Raw genomic sequence first — 13,601 nt, forward strand, 5'->3', positions numbered from 1 at the left:
TGTTAAACCATAGAGAAACAATAGTGTAAGTAATAGTTTAGTAGATATCCCATGGTATAGGGAATTTATGTCGCAACTTTTACTGTTATCTCAAGCCGATTACTGTCGATTATTGTCAATTTTTACTGTTTTGTTGGAGTGATAGTGTATGAACGGCACAATTTTAGAGACTACCAGCATCACACAGCTGCATAGGAAAGAACTACGTGAACTATTGGCTTGGGATAACAAACAGTAAAAATTGCGACATAAACGCCCTATACCATGGGATATCTACTTATGCTATCGTTTCTCCATGGTTAAACTAAGTTTACACCAAAGTTATTAACAAAATGTTAATAACTTAATACTTATAGATTCTATTAGATTGAACATAACTTATCATACACATGATGAACATATGTGTTTGTCAAGTTCCGTTCAATCCAATACAATCTATAAGGATTAAGTTATTAACATTTGTTAATAACTATGTGTAAACGCAGCTTTATAGTTCCTTAAATAGAATCAAAGTTGCTATAGTTGTTTAAATGTGGCATAGTTTCTTGAAATGCTTACCAAATAATGTTTGAGGTGCTTTTCAAATGAAAATTATCAACATTTGAAAGATATTAGATATCCCCAAAATGAGAACCAGTCTACTCACATACAGCAAAGGCAAGTACAAGTATCTCAAGTAATTTAACGGTATCTTCACTCAATGGTATGGATGGTATTACTCTACACAAATCTTGCAACATCCAATAAGGTATCAGTAACTGTATCGCTAGCTGTTTGAACAAGCCTTATTGCAATAAATATTACGGGCTACTACAACAAATTTATCAGCTCCAATAAAACTCATTATACTGATAGAACAGAATAGAGGCCTACTATTTCTGGAAGATTGCGGATACTTTAATAATCTGGGATAGTTTACAATTTTCATTCCCAAATTTTAATGATACAGTGAATATAATATTTATTTATTCCCCTCCTCGCTCTTTTCTATGTGACTTTCCTTGCTCTTCTTGTTCTATTCCTTATCTTCACGGAATACATTCTCTTAGGCTCAACTTACACTTACGCGACTCAGGTCGAGAAGAGACTCGACTCTAGTCGAGAGCATGTGTTTTCAAATGGTGACACTCAGACCAATCGATTTTAGTCTCCGCGACGTCACCATTTAATAGTCACCATCATGTTCTCGACTAGAGTCGAGTCTCTTTTGGACCTGAGTCGCGTAAGTGGGAGTTGAGACTTACTCTTGCTTATATACATCTTCTTACTGATCGTCCCTTCTGCTTTAATCCTCCAATTCCAACTTCCAAGGTACATTACATTCATCTATGAATTTATTCTTTCTACTCCTCAACCTAATTTGTCACTCGTTTTCTTCTACCGTCGTGATTCTCTTTATTCATTTCACTTATTTATTCTTCTCCTTTCCTCACTCATCTCTTCTCTCTTCTCACTCATCTCCCACCTCTTCAAATTCTACATCTCTTTGGTTTCCGGCCTTTTCGCCCTCAAATTTAAAATGCTCCTGCCAATCTAGTTTTGCTAGCTCTAATTTACTTCATTTATAGTAATTATTATACATTCCCTTTTTATCCATTCACTCATTTATCAATCCATACATTCATTCATCATACATCATTTCTCTTTCTCATCCTCCACTATCCTTACGCACTCCATATCATTCGATTCATTCCTCTTACTCACCCTTCACTCTCAACTCTCCATCTCTTTCTCTCATCCGATTTTCCCCATAACAGTCCCACCAGATGTGCATTCTAATAGGCTACACTCCTCCCCCGAATCCTCACTAGAACCCGGAAAACATATATCATCAAATTATTTCCAACTGTCCACGCCAATTTCCACTGGTAATAACTTTTGACAGCGTGTTTTTATTAATTAATTTTTGTCGAAATGTTACTGCTAATTATTACTCAAAATCTCGACAAGTTACAACCTTTTTCAATTAAGCTGCATGTTGATTTTTGTGGAAAAACGCGATGAATACTGAATTAAATCTCCTACAGATTATTTTTTTCAAACGTCATAACACGATGAAGCACTCTGAGTGTGCAACTGGCACATGCAATAATTACATACTGTGAAATGTGATTCAATGAGGCTGCTTCTGAGAAGAATAATTTCAGTAAATCCGTTATTTATGAGAAGCCTGAAAACTGTGGAAGCAGAAATTTATATGCAAAAGTTGGATAATACCTAGATTGAAAATGGAATATGATCTCGTAGAATAGTATATTATCCCATGATAAGACAGCAGAAGAGCTATCTTTTCTCTATGATTGTGAGCTCCCAAATTCAAGAAATTCGACTACTTATTGAAAAAAAATGTTCATGGTTCATATTAAACAAATGTTGATATTGAAATGGACAACAATACAATAGAGTTTATATTTATATTCCAGCTACAATTTATCTCTTGAAATTGACTGTATTAGGCTACTTGAATATCATGTCAGAGGTCCATAAATTGATCAGGTGCGATCTGAATAATCTGACAACTGACCTGTGACAGCCATGTTACTCGATATTATTATTACTTGAATATTCACTTTTGAACAATTAATTACGACATAGCAGTCAAGTATTATATAAATAAAAGCTATTAGCTTCTACTTACTTTAGTGTAGCGCTTTCGGACACTAGGCCCTTCATCAACACTGGCTGTCACTTCCGTTGTTGAATACATATGGTTAGTAAGCAGCGTGGGTTGTGGAAGACCCAATCAAGATCCCAAACTTGAATATTATTGAAAAGTATCAATAAGGTGTGTCTACTTTATGCAATCTTTCTTTCCTACTCTATGGAAAAATGAAGTGAATTAAGTAATATAAATGACCACTCTTAACAAGAATTACACTAGTTTTCCAAACATTGATAGATTATATTCAATTTTCAATTGATATCTATTAACTTAGTTCCTGAATTTTTCTGAATACAGAACTCTTTTTTGATATGAAAAAATCCAAATATGTCAATTTGAAAGCAGTTTTAAAACAATTTTGAAATTGTTGTCTATTTCAAAACAATTTGAAACAAAAATTAATTATTTTGAAAGTTTTTTCAAAATTTTTGTGTTACTACTTGTTCAAATATAAGAAAAATTCCGAATTTGTCGATATCAAAACAGTATTCAAACAATTTTGAAATTGTTGTCAGCTTAAAAATCGTTGCATAACTTTCCTATACTGGTTTCAATGTTAGATAAATTTCAAATTCGTCAATATTTCAACAATATATAAACATTAATATTGATTTTTTTAGTATCGATTGGTAAGGATGTGTCCAATTTCCACTCATACTTAAAATATACATTTTGGCAAATTGTAAAAATATATCATCATTCTAACTGAAAACTACATTTTGGGAAATTGTGAAAATATACCAACATTCTATAAAAACTACATTTCCAACATTGAGTTCGAATGCCCATTCATATTCCAGTATCCAATACTTCCAAAATAATTAAAACCATACAGTGAGATTCACTTTAAGCTGTCACCACTCCTCATTAACAGTATCGCGGCTTCTTTATCAAGCGATGCTGCCAGTTCCATGTTCACTACAGACCATCCCATCTTCTACCAAAAAAAAAAAAAAACAAAGAATCTGGTGTGGAACACTCACACAACTTTCCTTGCTCATATTTGAAACTATGATCAGACTTCTGTATATGTGTATATATAATTGTTTTCAGAGTACTTTTTCTTTGTGTGAATTGTGAAATTCGATGATTTTTTTTAGTCGTCATTTTTTTAAAGTCGTCAGAACAGCTGTTCTACAGATGAAATATCTCCACTATGTGTCTATGTGTTCTTTTTATGAACTGCGCTACCTACCTACCTCATGCACGAGAAGGAGGTTACTAAGTCCATTTCCCAAGGAGACTTATGCCAGTTGATAGAACTGATAAATAACTATACAGGGTATGAATTTGAAAAAAAATCGGTCAAGTTATTTTTGAGAAAATCGTGAAAAACATGGTTTTTTTAGCAATTATCCGCCATTTTTCTCAAGAATATTACGGTGCTCCTGCAATTCTCCCAGAAAAAAACTCATGTTATTTGATAGGGCTTATGGATAGCTATCCATGGTATAAATTTGAAGAAAATCGTTAGAGCCGTTTTCGAGAAAACCGTGAAAAACATGGTTTTTTAGTCATTATCCGCCATTTTTCTCAAGAGTATTACGGAGCTCATGGAATTTTCTCAGAAATGAGACTCATGCCAGTTGATAGTGCTTATGAATATCTATCTATGGTATGAATTTGAAGAAAATCGTTAGAGTCGTTTTCGAGAAAGCCGTGAAAAACATGGATTTCTAGTCATTATCCGCCATTTTTTTCAAGAATATTACGGAGCTCCTGAAATTTTCTCAGAGATAAAACTCATGCCAGTTGATAGGGCTTATAAATAGCTATCCATGGTATAAATTTGAAGAAAATCGTTAGAGCCGTTTTCGAGAAAACCGTGAAAAACATGGCTTTTTTGTCATTAACCGCCATTTTTCTCAAGAATATTACGGAGCTCCTGAAATTTTCCCAGAAATGAGACCCATGCCAGTTGATAGGGCTTATAAATAGCTATCCATGGTATAAATTTGAAAAAAATCTTTAGAGCCGTTTTCGAGAAAAACGTGAAAAACATGGTTTTTTAGTAATTATCCGCCATTTTCTCCGCCATCTTGAATTGAATTTTATTGAATCTCTTATTGTCGGATCCTCATGGTATAAGGACCTTAAGTTTAAAATTTCAAGTCAATCGGTTAATTAGGAATGGAGTTATCGTGTTCACAGACATACACACACACACACACACACACACACACACACACACACACACACATACACACACACAGACCAACACCCAAAAATCATGTTTTTGGACTCAAGGGACCTTGAAACGTATAGAAAACATGAAATTGGGGTACCTTAAATTTTTTTGGAAAGCAATACTTTCCTTACCTATGGTAATAGGGCAAGGAAAGTAAAAAAACAACAATATATTTATACTACCTTATCTTACTACCTAATATCTTAGGTTACTACTATAATATGCACTATCTACTATATTACTGTCTGTACTATCTACTGTATTACTTTACTAATGTAGTGTACATCTTATATTCCAATTCTCTTTTCCTCTACTATCCAAGTCCTCTATTTTTCAAAACACATTTCATCAGCCACTTCCCCCATCCTAGAGAATAAAACCGAAAGATAACAAACGAAACTGCGGATGAAGATAAGGAAGATTTAGGAAAATGATAACGGAAGCGGATAAAAAGGAGGACATTTTTTCTGCAAACAGGTGAGAGGGGAGTTGAAAGGAGAATGATATTCACAACCCTCTAACAAGGAGCAGAACGGACTATCCCAGAAGAGTCCAACAACAACAAGAGGATCCGAGGGATGAAAAGGGGAAGAGAGAGAAAGATAGAGAAAAAAGAGTGAGAGAGAGAGTGAGTAACGATGAGAGAGTGGGGTTGAAGAGAGGATAATCTTTGGTTGAATAGAGCGACGACCCTGAAAGTAGAGTGCAGCTTTGGTGAACTTGTTAGAGTTTTTCGTAAGCAGACGGATCAGTGCGTTACCAAAATCCACGTTACCCAAACCCACAGGCTTTTTCAATTCTCCTTCAAAATGCAATAGCCCCCTTACCCCGTCACCAACTATCTCTTCCAACTCTTTATATTCTCTTCTTCTTCTACATTTTCTATCTTATGATTTATCCAAATATTTTAATTCAATTTCATTCCCCAACCAATTGAATGGTTCCCCAATCCACTTTGTCTTTTTCATTCTTCTAGTTTTACATATCTTAACTCTCCCCAACTACTTCTTTCCTCCTTCACATTCCTCTTCTTCATCTATTGACCAATCCTCCCTCATTAACGTCTAATCTATTTTAATCATTCGAGTTTTTTTTATTCTCCATCAAGAATGTTTCTATTCCATTAGAAATAAAATGAAAATAGTACCCTCTTATTAGGAAAAACCTTTGACTCTGTTCTTGAAAAACAGAAGACTTCACTGATTTTATAATTCAAGAAATAATTATTAAACTTAATAATTTAATTCATTTATTGGTTTTTTTAAAGGAGTAAGTTGTGTTTCTAAAAAAGGGTACTACTACTTCCATTCCATTTCTATTACTAGGAGTTGCCCTTATCATTCATAATTATTAGAAATGGCTAGTCCTTATTCTAGTTTAATATATCAAACCGACTACTGATTATAAGGTAGGATATCCTTGAAAATGATTTTCCCAGAAATGATCAACAATAAAATAATCAGGCCTCTACTAGCATTATCAAACAATAAGTCATCAATAATTCAAATCACTGAATAGTTCTATTTTAAGAAATTCTACATGCAATAATATTAAAGGTGCTTTGTCTTACAATATAAAATGTAACATGGATGCAGAAATTGATTAGCTTCTTCTCTTTTGAAGGAGAAATCATATAGTATATTGATATTAATCATCTATTAAATAAACTTTCACTACCGTATTATATTTTTAATAGATGATATTAATCATCTATTAAATAAACTTTCACTATATTATATCATTTAATAGATGATATTAATCATATATTAAATAAACTTTCACTGTCGTATTGAATAACCAATTAAACACACAATGATTCAAATCATCAAGTCAATCTATGATTCTACTTGGAAAATAGCAATAACCACTGTATTTACATGTTTCTATTATTTTCCCAAGATTCATTTTAAAGCTATTTAAAGTTAAAAGTTATTTAAAGTTAAAATAGATTGAGCTACATTCCCAAGACATGAAGCATCCCGAAATGACGTATCATGGGAAGGATGAAGCAAGTTATGCGTCTTTCTAATACAATTATTCTCTATCGTTATAGTTAAAAGAATAGTTTGATTGTACCGAGGTCCCTCTTGTTTTACAATAAATTGTACATATTTATATCTTCTACTATCCATCTCCTTCTTCTCCTCATTATTGTTCTACTACTTCTTCTTCTTACTCCTCTTTCTTCTCATTTTTCTTCTTCTACTTCTTCGTCTTCCTCTTTTCTTTCTTACTTCATCCTATACAAAGCGAATGAACAGACAGTCAAAGGGAGCTTCTTCTTTGATGTCTCGACTTCCTTTCATCCTCCGCACACCTGGTTCTATCCAGCCTCCTCCCATTGTGGACTCTCATAAAAAACCGTGGAAATCTACACACTGTTTGTCAGATTATTGGCTCAATAATTCAAGTTGAAAGATGTGAATTTCTATAGAGAGGGGGGGACAAGCTGGGGTTTGACATGTTGAAGTGTGGAGAGGTGTTCAGAAGAAGGGTGACATTTGCGTGACACATGCAATCAATATACATATACATATACAAGCTGCGTAAATACATCAATCACAGAGTTGATCTTCACTTATGACTTATGTGATCGATAGATCCCCAACATAAAACTTCACAATATTGTAAACACTACTCGTGACTTTTCTAGTTTTATTATTTATAATATACAAATATTCGATTTGCAAGTCATAGCAAATATTCATGGTATTACGATTATATAGCTCCACAGTAGCTATGATAACAATACTGTTCGTATAGTTTTAATGATGGTGAGTCCTGGCGGAAGTTTCAACCTGCTTGAGTAAAACTCAGCTGAATTCACTTAAACTCAGCTAAAAACAGCTAAATTTAGCTGAATTCTGCTGAATTATGATGAATTCTGCTAAACTCAGCTAAATTCAGCTGAACTCATCTAAACTCAATTTTCCCTGAGAGCAAATCTCTGTACTCGTGTTGGAAGGGTGACTGGTTCTCCAAGCTGGCTCTTTGACTGTGAAACTTGAACCTTATAGCTGTCAGTTGAAGCTTCAATATAATCATTTCCAAGTTAATTGAAGTTAACAAAACAAGCTATAGCTATATTTCTCCCTCATTATTTTATTCTTTCCAACTTTGATATCAATGAAAAATCAGAACCGTATTACAATGAAAATTTTCCATGGAGTAAGAATTCAGTATTAGATATGTCCAGTACCAAAAATATTGAAATGAAATAAAACAAAGGAAAGGTAAATTCAAGTAAGCCTACCAACATTGATATGATGAGAATCTTTCACTATTTACAAATCAGAAAGAGACCAAAGAATATGAGAATGAGATGAAAGGAGGGCATAAAATGAGAGGGAACACAGAGACACTGAATTCAGGTGCACCTACCCTTTTCCGATTTCAGACACCCAGAATTTTTTAATAATTCTCGTAGAAACCGGAAAGACACAGAGAGGGAAAGAGGGGAAAATGTCGAGAGAGAGTGAGAGAGAATAAGGAATAGATGAGCGAGAGCGAGTAATGACGCACTCAACAGCCCCAAACTGAATTTCTCTCCACTTTTCATTTTCTTTTACTTTCACATTCACGCAATGCCACCTGGAAAAAAGTCTTAGAACCCATTTTCCGCCTTTCAATGGCACTAATTTTCTTTCGATACCGGCTGTGACAGCGTGGATAGGCTATTTTCTCTTTTTCATTTCGAGTTTCATTCAGAATAAGAAGCGTAAAATGAAGAAGGTTATAGAGAGGAAATGGGATGAAGGAAGAATAAGGTGAAAAGACAGGAGAATTGAGATTTCAATAGAATTAAAGTGCACAAGAATGTAGAAAATTATTGTAATAAATAGGAGGACTATGAAATTGAGATGAATTTGGGAGCATGAAGAAAAAACGTGAAAATTTAGAATCAAGAAAGAGGAAAAGGATCAAAACGGAGAAAGGATATATATTTATTTATTTTTATTTTATTCATTTACATTTAACAAATCGGAGAAAATATATAGAGGAGGGGGTAATGAGGAAGAAAATAGAGGTTGAAAGTAGAAACAGATTGAAATCTTGAAAGTGTTGAATGATTTGAATTTGTGATTAGATCAAGATCAAATTAATTTACTCGTCAAATAAATATATTTGAGATGGAATTCATCATTATTAACAACAAATATTATTATCATCACAAGAATCAACAAAAATAATTTATCCTGATAATTGGAATAACAGCTTTCCACTATGAAAGGAGATAGAAAATGTGATTTAACAACAAAGCTTTCCTATTCTGGCTTCAAAACCTGAATCTAGCTATATGTATTGTAATATGAGAATGGAACTAGTATACATTGTCAAGCATACCAGGTCTAGTAACCTCCAGCAAACGTTTCGCAGGGAATTATAGGAAGAGTCTTTGCTGATGGATAGAAGATGAAGAAAAATTCCAGGAATCTTTCTTTGAGTTAATGAGTTCAGGGGAACATGAAAAAGGTTTTCTCTGATTCGAGAAAATTCATGGAATAAGGGAGAGTTGAAGCACATAAGATAGGAAGCCGTGGATTGTCTGTTAATTCTCTAATTTCCTCTCTCTCTATAGCCAAAGTTTCAAGGAATATTGAAGGATTAACTCGACTAAGAAGCTTGGATACGACTTCTGGAGCCGAAAGTTCGATTCATTATGAGGAATTATCTGCTAATCAACGAATATATACACAATATATTCATAATAATTCCACAAATGATTAATACAAAAAAATATTCATGATCATTGCTGCTGAAGATATTCAAGGGTTAAGGATATTCGAATGTTTCCAACCCTAACCAAGCATTTTTGAATGCATTCAAATTCATCAGTTTTCAGAGTTCTCTACCTCCAATTCCTGATGGCTCATTTTCAAATAACTCAAATGATTGGTACAAAAGTCACTGAAAAACTCTTCATTTAATTTATTATATACGATAAATTGATTTATGCATTTGACATAAATATATTTGTATCTTATGAGATCTCATTAATTAGCAGATGTTTTTGAGAATCACTAAAATAACTATGGAAGGACAAAGCATCGACTGGTTGTAGCTGATCATTCATGATTAGTCCAAGTGTTTCAATCGTAGCAGTTGTGTCCCATTGAATGCCAAAAGGCAGAATATTTCCACCTTCTACTCCTATGCTGGATTTGATCGATAATTGAATGAAGCTAGTTTTCATTACTGGTAGAAGTTGATAGTCTCTGATCCAGTGATACACAACTGTAGGTGAAATTAGCTACTGCAAGCTTTTTCAATTGAGAGCTGAAAACTCGGAGAGAGTCGTGAACAAGATGTACACCAGTCATTCCATTCTATCGGAGCACACTCAAAAGTTTCTACTACTCAACTGCGTTGTTTTGCTCTGAAGTAGGCTACGAAGCAAAAACCCGAGAGGAAGAGGTGTTTCGCGAAGGGCAGTGATTGGAGAAAGAAAGGAGAAAAATCCAAAGGAGCAAGGAAGATAGCAGAAGACGAAGAAGGACGTGGCAAGGGAGGGAAGAAAGTAAGAGAGAAGTGGGAGAAAATAGATTAATAACGGCATGAGAGACAAGAAAAATTCGAAGGAGGGAGAAATAGAGTGTAAGAGGAAGGTGTCATTGGCTAGAAAAGAAAGAGATAAGTAGGGACAAGAGAAGAAAAAAAATTAAAAAAAGGATAAAATTAGATGAGAAAGGGAGAAGATGAGGAGGAAGTAGTAAATTAAAGAGAGAAAATGAAAATGAATCAGAAGGAGCAGGGAATCGATCAAAAGGGAGAAAATTGGAAAAGAAAAATAGGGAAATCAAGGAAAGAGAATAAAGGATACCAGGTAAGAGAATGAAAAAAGAGGGCGAAAGATGAATGTATGGTTGAGGAATTAGAAGACAGAAAAAGAAATTAGCGGAAGGGGAGAACGAAGTAAGAGGTGAGGGAAAAGAGAGAGTTTGTGCTGGACCACACGATCTTATATCAAACCTTGAAAAAAGGAGAATGTAGAGAGAAAGATGTGAAGGAGTATAGTTTATTATTCTCTACGACCTAAACCGCGAACCCACTTCGAGAAAGTTGAGAGAAGAGAAAGAACACTGATCTGAAGAGAGAAACGAAAGAAGAGAGAAGACAATCAGAAAATGGAAGAAAAGAGATAAAATAGTTTGCGCCAAACCACAGAACTACTTCAGACGTAGTTGAAAGTTTCCAGAAGTATGAATTTTAGATGATGTGGAAACTTGTCCCAGGATAGAGTTGAAAACTTGACAAATAAGGTACTAGATTGTAGTTGGAAGAACTCGGAGATGTTTGTGTTCCACAAATCACTGGCTTCAAGTAGTGGATACCGATTTTAATCCCGTACTGAGTACCGTGAATAGGAAATCTAGAACAATACTGTGAAACTGTCACAACCAATCATTCCATTCCCATATTTCAAGTACCTAGTTGGAGAGTATCTTTAAACTTTCAGCATTAGTTGTATGATAAATGTTGACGTCATTAATAAAGGATGCTAACAGTTTGAAGTGAAGCTCTCAGAGATTTTTCCTCCACTTAACTATATTACGAAACTGTTGAATAAATACAATCAAAGTTATTTGATCAGAACTTCAATGTGAATATTGATAATTGAATATTGTGATAATTGATTAAATCAACTCATAGTATATAGGTACTGATATTGCATAAATACTAATTTAGTATAATCCGCGACTTATTAAAATTGTTTACTCATTTCAAATCTTCATCATTCTGATGAGTGAATATTAACTTCTAATCAATGTATAGAGTTTTCGTCCGTTTGCATTTTATTTCTTACATGATCAAAAAATGAAGCACATTAATGCTTCATTAATGCACATGATTGGATTCATCATCAGTAATTAATGATAATTCGGCGATACATTCCCTCATCGAGCTGCATTTCGTATTGATTTATTCAATTCGTAAAATATACATGGAATAATTCATGAAGAGTATGATTGGATTTGGTGAAAAAACCTGGACTTTTAGGTTGGAGCTGTTCCTTCACTTTCATTTGAAGTGTAGATTCACAATAAAATAACTAAATTCCTAGACCACTACAGTCTATTTAATAGCAAACTATTTTGTATTTTTTATCTATTTTTTTATTAATTTCAAAAAAGGGAACTATAATTCTATTTTATGAATTAATAACAAACATTTATCGAAAGTAACTGGATTCAAGTACAAACCAGCAATTATATTTGATTATCGTTATCCTGTAATGTACTTGTCATTGAATGAAGATTTATTTATTCACTTTTTTATTGATATGTTTATATTTTTATTTATCTATCTATTCATTTATTCATTTATTCATTACAGAGATCTCATTTTTTCACACAATACTGATATACTTGTGGAACAATACTTCATCACCTACAACTTCGTTAGGGTACGAATATTATCTGCAAGTCGACTTAAGTCCCTCACTATGAAATTATGCTACCATTAATTATGATGTGGAGTTCAATCTGAAAAATCCTAAGATCACGTAATCTTAATATCAAACTAACAATCCAATTTAAGAAAGTTTCCCAATAAAATACCTACATTTTAAAAATACCAATTCATCTAAGCTTGGATCATACGTTTCTGATGTGACTTTAAACCCTGGAATACTTCCTGGACTCCATCAAGTTCTTGGAAAACATGTTAATAAAATATTGGAATATTCAAAATAGACTTCAAATTCATATCAATTTAATTGGGAATTCTAGAAGAAAAAGTACTAATTCACTTTATAAAGCTCCAATCTATCTAAAACCAGCTTGACACTCAAATAAACAATATGATCCCATATAAAACAGACTCATACATTTCAATTGCATTGATTTTGAAAGTGTAATATGAGTAATGATACTCAATTTGAATTATTATTTCAAAATTCGACTGAGTCACTGTCAATGTTGCAAAACAGTTCCATAATGAAATAAAAACACTAATTATTACACTAAATAATTAATAAACACTATAAACTACTACATTGATAAAAACTATAATACAATAAACACCAAATATTATTTATTAATTTTGCTACTTTACAAACTACTTGGAGGACTCAAAAATTGATAAGTTTCTCATATACGAGAACATTACAAGACAAATTTATCAATTCATGAAGAGAAATTGAAACCTTAATTCGAACCCAAAATTTTATGAAAATCCTTCTCCTACCTTATAAGGCTGCATGTTATCCGCTCAGCACTCCAAAATAGCATACACTATCCAAACACAACCAGTACAAACACTAACACAACACTACACGTTTCTGAAACACACAGACTGGCACGTCACGAAAAGTTCGTGAAAACACACGGAAAACTCGGAAAAACGTCGGGAAAGCACGACACGATGTAAACGGTGCAGCCAACGGCACAAGACTGAGGAAATGAGGGACCGTGAGTGAATGAGGAGGGTGAGGATGATGAGGTGGTGGAGAAAGAATGAGAGGGGGGTTGAATTTGTGCGCCGGTCTATGGCGGAAATCGTACTGTTCTCGCTCTCTCTCTCTTTCTCTCACCCAAACATCATCCCCTTTTTGGGGTGAATAGGCTTGGGGTTGCAGTTGGATTGAGAGGGGGGTTGGGACAAGGAACCAAATAGTGGAAATAAGGCAACACCGTTTTGGTGTATGTTTGGAACAGATGTATAGTGTATTGGGGTGGATGTATTGATACAACAGAATGTATAGATAGATAATAGGCCTGTGCTGATCAATGCATGTTGTGTCACTGCGGT

The 13,601-nt window shown here is 33.8% G+C and overlaps 1 protein-coding gene across 2 annotated transcripts in view; it reads right to left on the reverse strand.

Annotated features, from left to right (window-relative positions):
• Window positions 1–13,244, reverse strand: part of LOC111044538 — a 328,058-nt gene extending 314,814 nt beyond the window's left edge. For both annotated transcript variants that reach the window (XM_039434207.1, XM_039434206.1), the window contains exon 1: window positions 13,038–13,244. The gene's annotated coding sequence lies outside the window, so the exon portion shown is untranslated. The remainder of the gene's footprint in view (window positions 1–13,037) is intronic.
• Between the last annotated feature and the right edge of the window lie 357 nt (window positions 13,245–13,601).

This window comes from Nilaparvata lugens, chromosome 8 (genome assembly GCF_014356525.2).
Source record: "Nilaparvata lugens isolate BPH chromosome 8, ASM1435652v1, whole genome shotgun sequence".
NCBI lineage: Eukaryota > Metazoa > Arthropoda > Insecta > Hemiptera > Delphacidae > Nilaparvata > Nilaparvata lugens.